Below are 7,591 nucleotides of genomic sequence, written 5' to 3'. Positions count from 1 at the left end.
TATAAACATACATATACATAATATATTGTATATATTATAGATGCACAAGTATTATATATAATATATACACAAATAAAAATATATAATATATAAATTAAATAGCTATAAAATATACATATAGTATATATTACATATATTCTTTTACATATATGTAATTCTATATATATATAAAAGTTTCCTCTCAAAGAAGAATTTAAGTCCTCCCTAAGAAAAAGCTGGGTGGTGTGGGAAGGGAGGGAGAAATTAAACTTTTCTCAACATTTCTCTGATTTCTGTTTTAACTCCTTGAGTGCTTATTATCTCTTTATCATTCATTTAGTCATTGTGGTGTTTACCTGTGAATGTATTTGTATTGTTGTTTAAACATTTTATGTTTCATTTTGGAAAGGTAGCAAAAAGAAAGAATTAGAGTTTGCGATCATATGTACTTAACTTCAAATCCCAAAGTAGCTAACAATTATCTGGGAAACATGAGGCAAAAAAAAAAAAATACCTACTTTCATTCCTGCAGTTTATCATTTCCTAAGGGGATGAATAGCATCTGCTTCTCATGACTCATGCGAATGAAAAGCAGTGTACATAAATCACATAGCCAATGCCTGGCAACTAGTGGCATTTAGTAAATGGTGACTATAGTAGTTATTGGGGATGTGATTATGATTACCATATTTCTCCTTATGCAAATAATTCTCTTTGAGGACTAAGCCTGTCTTATAGTTTATGTCCTCTACAACACTGTAATAGTACCAGCCACATGCTAAGAAATGAATGAATACATGAATAAAATATTTTCAGAAATTCTTCATAAATCTACTTTAGCAAGTGAGTAACTGCAAGGTGAGTATCTCATTTTAAGTGTTTTTTCAATAGCAGTCATCACTAGGATCAGTTCCCCTGGGGCTTCTCACTACTGACCATGACCCCTCTAGCTAGTGGCACTTTTCAAGAGTCTCTTGCTTTATGATATTGTTATATCTTTCTGAGAAGTTTGATATGCCAGAATTTCTAAAGTAGTCATCACTTATTGAGGTTATTCCGTACCCAGTTTTGATTACATAATAACTCCTAATGTACTTAACAGTTTTATGTACCCAGATAATGAGAGCCCTCAAGAGGCTGCCCAGAAGGTTGAGGCTGCAGTGAGCTGTGGTAATGACACCACACTCCAGCATGAGTGACAGAGAAAGAGCTTATCTCAAAAACAAAGAAACAAACAAAACAACAGAAACAAAGGCATCATGCCCAATAGCTGGGGGATTAAGTCCTTCTATCCTGAACAGGAATCCAGGTGCTACAGCATTCCCTACAATGTGACTTAGTCTAGATTCCACAAGGTGTGTGGATAGATGCGCTGTAGCTGTAAATGTCCTGATTAATCTATCTACAATGAGCAAAAGGAATAAAGACATTTTGAAGCTTTTCCATACTGTTGGTGATCTGATGATTTAGTAAAGCTTTTAGGTCTCTTTTAGAAAAGAATATTTTAACTACAAAAATCATATTCAGGTTCTTTACATATTATTGGATGATCTCTAATTCCTTTTCTCAAATCATTCAGGTTTCGGTCACTTGTAAATTTGATTAGACAACATTTCAGTGTTTAAATAAAGTACTTTGCTGAATGTTTAATGGATTCAATATTGATTTTTGAGGAGAAGCATCAGCTCTTTTTTCTGGAACTTCTGCAGCTTATTTCTGTGACCAGAAGATTAGTAAGGTTTTAAATTTTCATGTTTTAAGACCTACTTCGTCTCATACATCAACTGTCTTTCAGTAAACAGCATGTACTCTCTAGTTCTCTCAAAATTGTGTTCTCTGTTATATATCTATTGCTAATGAAGCAAACAAGAGTATTGCTGTTTTCAAAGGAAATCAAGTTTACTAAATTTTGGACAAATTTCGTCAACATTAATCAGCTTAGAAGATTTAGGAATTTTTTTTTAATAACTGTCCAACTATCGTTCAACTGGAAAGAGTGAGGTGTTTAGAAGACATTGCTGACTCCTCATGGTTATAGGACGATGGAATATTGTTGGCATTAGCTCGTTGCCTCTTGTGGCATTGCAGAACAAGTCAAGGCAGTGAATGAAAATAAATATACTAAGTAAGAACAGGAGGCACAGGGATCTTTTACATTAATGTAAGTTCTTTTAAAGAAACCATTTGGTAAAATAGACTAATAAAACCTAATTTGTATAATAAAATATACATGGAAAAGAAAAATAGGACTGTCTCTTTCTTGAATATCCTTCAGTTGTTTCAGAACTATCCTCTTTTAAATGAAACAAAATTACTTCCCTTTCATCACAGCCTAAAAGGCTTTAAAATTATAAACAATATTGCAGCTGACTGAATCGTTATCCTAATGGGATATTCATCAAAAGTCTATGATGATTCACAATGAGAGGCTTTTATAACTGAAATCCAAATGTTATGTACAATGGCAATCTGAATGCATGTGTTCTTTTCTCAAGAATTGGCTTGAAAACATAGAAGTCTTACTTTGATTAAAAAGAGTATTACTATGGGCATGAGAAATGATTGGAGTACTCTAAATATACTGCATGGTAAGCTGGGTCTGACTCTAATTTGACTGGCATTTGGGATATTCTCATCCTTCCTCCTCATTCGCCAAGTGCAGACTAATCAAATCTATGTCCATATCTGCTCTCTCTTTGTTAACATTTTGAGTTAAGAGACTGAAGAAGTAATCCAAGAATCAGCTGGATTTAGCCTTTCAAATCATTTTTAAGTATATTCTTTGTAAACACCTGAAGTCACCTGGCATTAATGGCAAGTTACATTTTCTAAAACTTTCTAATGCTTTTTCTCAGATACTCTCCTGACAAGTGCTACTGAAAGCAGCTTCCCAAAAGAAATCACAGTATGGGTTTTTGACTCTACTCAGGCATAAATGTGTGAGCTAAACCAAAGGACTAGACTGTCAAAGCAGTCTCACACAAATCAAATATTACCCAACAGCAAGCTTATAATTAATTATAAATTCAAGGAAACAATAGATCAATATGATAAACAGGGAGAGGTCTGGGGCTGCTCATTTGAATAACATTACTTCTTAGATTCTCCAGAGAATAACAAATTGAGTTGAAATGTTGGAGCACAGCTTAAACCAATTCATTTTACCTTTATTATTTATTCCATCTGGCCTAGGACAGTTTGCTAAGAAGATGGAATTTTCAGATAAAATTAAATATTATTTTATGTGTACATTTTAATTTCCCTCCTCTTTCTTTTCCCTTTTCTTTGGACACTGACTGTTGATTGTTCCTTAACCTTGTAGCATACAACAAGTTATGCTAATTCATAGATCAACTCTTTTAATATGAACATAGAAATGTGTTAATACTTTCTGAGTCACAGATTTCTTTTAATATTAGACATTTTAAATCTTGCTTTAATCTTTTCACAGTATTTCATGGCTAATGTAGCTTATCTTATGCGTATTGTCATATTCAATGAAAGATCCTGGAGTTCCATAAATATTTGGGGTATAATTCTTGGAGGTGAAAAGGCTTGTTCTAATGAAGATTTAACAACTGTTTGAAAACTTCCAAGAAAACAAGGTTTCCACTCAGAAGTAAAGTGACAATGAATGACACTACTTTCTTTAAAAAGAAAAAAAATTCAAATGTAGATTTTTATGAACTTAATGACAAAATAAATAGGTGATTCTATCTGTGTTTCTCTATATGACATCAGCAGCTAATTTATTTAGTAGAGGTACTTTTGCAAACCTTTAAGTGGTATTTTTTATTTAGTAATAGCTATAAATCAAGTAGTTTATTATCATTTTTCATTTCACCTCGATAATGTTGCTACCCAATCATTGAGTAAAATCTTAATACTGTTTGGTACAAAAAATAATTCATGTTCAAATGCAACTTTCTAGGACTCTGTTAGCTAAACAGTACCAAAAATAATAAAATCTCCTTTCATCTTATAAAGGAAGATTCTCAGAGGATGTTGTCAGGTTGAATAAAAGTAGACATTTTATTTGGCATTTTTTTCTGAAAATAATTACAGGTTTTAATGTCCCTAAAACAGAATATTAATCAGATGTGGATAACAGTGACCAAACCTGAGACCTAGGTATGAATATTTCATATCCGTTTGCAGATTATAATGATGACAATTCAGAGCATGTTGACTGGAAATGCAGCTTCAGGGACTCTGGACTTAGCCATAAACATGAATTAAACCAGTCTGGGCCCCGTGCCCGGGGAGCCAGTGAAGCAAACAAAACTGAGCAAAGAAATTCCTAAGAAAAGCTAAAGACACTGATATAATTAAAGGTGTACCAAATTAATTGGCAAAGCCTTCACTCAAAACTTACATAATCTGATTCAATGATGTTAGGCAGCTGAACAAAAACATGATCAGTTTGGTTGTGAAGATATTACTAAATGATAGTATGGAAAGGAATTCTCACATTACCATATATATATAGACACACATCCCTGGAGTCAGTGCTCAGCATTCTTGTCTGGAAATACAGATTGTTGTTTTGAATTTTTCTGAGATAGAACGCTGAGGATGGAGGGCAGTGGTGCAATCTCGGCTCACTGCACCTCCACCTCCTGGGCTCGAGCAATTCTCTCACCTCAGCCTCTCAAGTAGTGAACTAGAGGCATGCACCACCATGCCCAGCTAATTTTTTTTTCTTTTCTTTTTTGGTTTTTTTTTTCTGCCTAGATGGGGTTTCACCATGTTGCCCAGGCTGTCTGGAACTCCTGGGCTCAAGTGATCTGCCCGCCTAGGCCTCTCAAAGTGCTGGGATTTCGGACGCAAGTCACTGCACTCAGCCATGGAAATCCAGATTTCTGAGTTCAAGAGCTACCTGTTTTACCAAACCCGTTATGACTCTGATTTTGTTATTCCTCTCTTTTGTCTCAACCCCAATGTCCATTGTACCTCTGTGTCTCTAAGAATTCTCAAACTTCGAATGACTGAGTTTCCTTTTTCCCCTGCATGAACATGTACAGGCTTCCTCCTGGAACTATGTTAAGTGGCTGCAACCTATTTCAACTGTGGACATATTGTAAGAGACAGGGGCAAAAGTGAAAAGCTTGTTTTTTGCGTTTATACTCATCTGTTTTTGTGCTGATGGTTTCAAGATAGGCAGGAAATACTGATTTGTATTGACCAATGATGAGGCCTGTGTCAGCACTTGCTAACATTCAGGGACTGCATCAAAAGCCCATGGGTCATAACCACATAGGCCACAGAGTCAAGAGGCAGGCATATTTTATATCTCTGCATTTTTCAGGGTAAAATATTAGAAATAAATTTCTTAGATTAAAAATGTTATCCATCTTTCCTAAAAGTGTGAATACAAAGCATGAGCTTTAGGTCAAGAATAGGACATTTTTTTGAAACAAAGAGAATGAAATTCAAGCAGACATTTTTCAAAATCATGCAAATGATCTCTTATTTGCAGAGAGCAAATAAGGGAATTCTAGTACTAACAAAAACATGTAGCCAAGCTTCCTCATTGTGCAGGGATGGAAAATGAGGCTCATAAGTGTTACATGCTTTTCCCAAGGACCTTCAGTGATTATTGCCATTGGTCTGGTGGAGAACCTCAACAGAGAGAGTCCAACTGCAGCACATTTCCCATTATGCTATAACAGCTAGATGAAGTCACGTCACCTGAATTCAAATACTGGCTCTACCATTTCTAACTGAATAGCTTTAAGCAAGTTAACTAATATTTCTGTATCTTGATTTTCTCATCTGTAAAATGAGGATAGTAGACCATCTACATAGGATGGTTCTGATGATCAAATCAATCAATTCATGTAAAGCACTTACTTTGACACAACAAACACTCAAAATATTGGTTAATGTTATAAATTACAACCACAAATATAAATATATAATTATCCCTAGATGATTACCTATACCTATCTTCTTAGAACACATATTTTTTGTAGAAATATACTTTATTTGAAATCCAGAAATAAGGAAACGGTGTAAGACAGTTTGAGAAAATGGAAATCACAATGAATCCACATGCTTGAGTGCAAACTCTCTTAATCACATGAGCTAGAGAAACCCTCTCAGAATAGAACTTATTGTAAGTAGTGCAATATGAATCTGCAAGACAGTTCTTCCAAGGAATGAAACTGATGCTGGATTATGGCCAATAAGCAGCATCCTTAGTGTGGTGTTTCCCCCTACAAAGCACATGTCCTGATGGTAATTGTAATAATTCTATCTGAACAATATAACAAGCAGGAAAATGTGTACCACATGTAGTATCACACTTAAAAATGTAAGGGTTTTTTTGGCCTCTGTAACATTTTACGAGTTAATTTTGGAAGAATATTCGAACCCTATTGTGCTATTGCAATAAAAGTGCAATTGTAGGTTTTTGCAAAATATGTACTATGTAAAAGTGAGTGAATAAAAGCAATTATCAATTAAATGGGCAATTCTGTTATTTCAAAATTATATGAGATTATGGACTCATGTAATTGCCTCACTCTTTAGCTAAATTGAGAAATAATTGGGTGTTTATTAGCAATTGTTGAATGTAGGATATTGAATTATTTTAAACCTGCATAGTATGGTGAAAGGAATATGATTCATATATGAAAACATGTTTTATTCAATTCCACTGACTTTTAATTGTGGTATCAAGTTATTAAGCAAAAATTTTGAAAAGACGTATATATTATTTATGCTACAGCATTCTATCCAGTGAGAATTCTGAGTCACTATATCTTTCTATCCAAGCATCAGTCATTTTCTCTCTTAAAATTTCCTTTTATAATAATTTAGCCAAGTAGATGCATTAGTTCTAGACATTAATTAAGGTTTGTGTCATAATTTTCATCAAAAGTATTTTATGCACATGTCTTCAATCTGTTCCATTTTTCTGCTTATATTCTTCATTGTATAGTCTTCGTGCATGATCGATTGTGTTTCTAAAACACATGGCAATATTTGTAGAGTTATGTAGGCTATTTGATTTATTAATATTTAGACCAGTGGGACCACCGCTCAGTTCTAACAGCTTGCCTTGGTTTGTGTGAAAAGTCATGCTTTAAACTCAAATTAACTCTGTAGTTTAATCTGCCACAAAATCAACTCCTGTGAGGTATCAAATAAATGTTTTACACCATGCTGTGTGTGTGTTTTAAATATGTCCTCATGAATCTGTTCAATTTAGTAAGTGATCTATTTAGTAGAACACTTTCTGAAGTTTTTATTCCATTTTTCATAGTTCTTCTGGGCGTAATCCATTGTCATTGGTATAAATAAGCTGCCTAGACTCAGGGATCTGAGTAAGTTAATAGAGCTCACGAGTGGGACAGGACCCTGCGATGTATTAGAGATGACTCTAGAATGTGGGAACCGGTATGCAGGAAGGAAAGAAGAGGTATGTAGAAGTACTCCTAGCACGAAATCCAATGTCTCAGTTTAGCCTTGTAGCATATTGGCACAATGGAATGTTCAATATTAGCAAGCACCAACAAAATATTTTAGAGAAAGACTCAACCATAAGAAAAGATTCATTGCAACGCAGGGAAATCGTCACTGTGACACCCCCCCTCTCCCGCCCCCC

Source organism: Rhinopithecus bieti, unplaced genomic scaffold (genome assembly GCF_001698545.2).
Source record: "Rhinopithecus bieti isolate Rb0 unplaced genomic scaffold, ASM169854v2 scaffold_12641, whole genome shotgun sequence".
In the NCBI taxonomy this organism is placed as follows: domain Eukaryota; kingdom Metazoa; phylum Chordata; class Mammalia; order Primates; family Cercopithecidae; genus Rhinopithecus; species Rhinopithecus bieti.
This window is presented reverse-complemented; position numbering follows the sequence as displayed.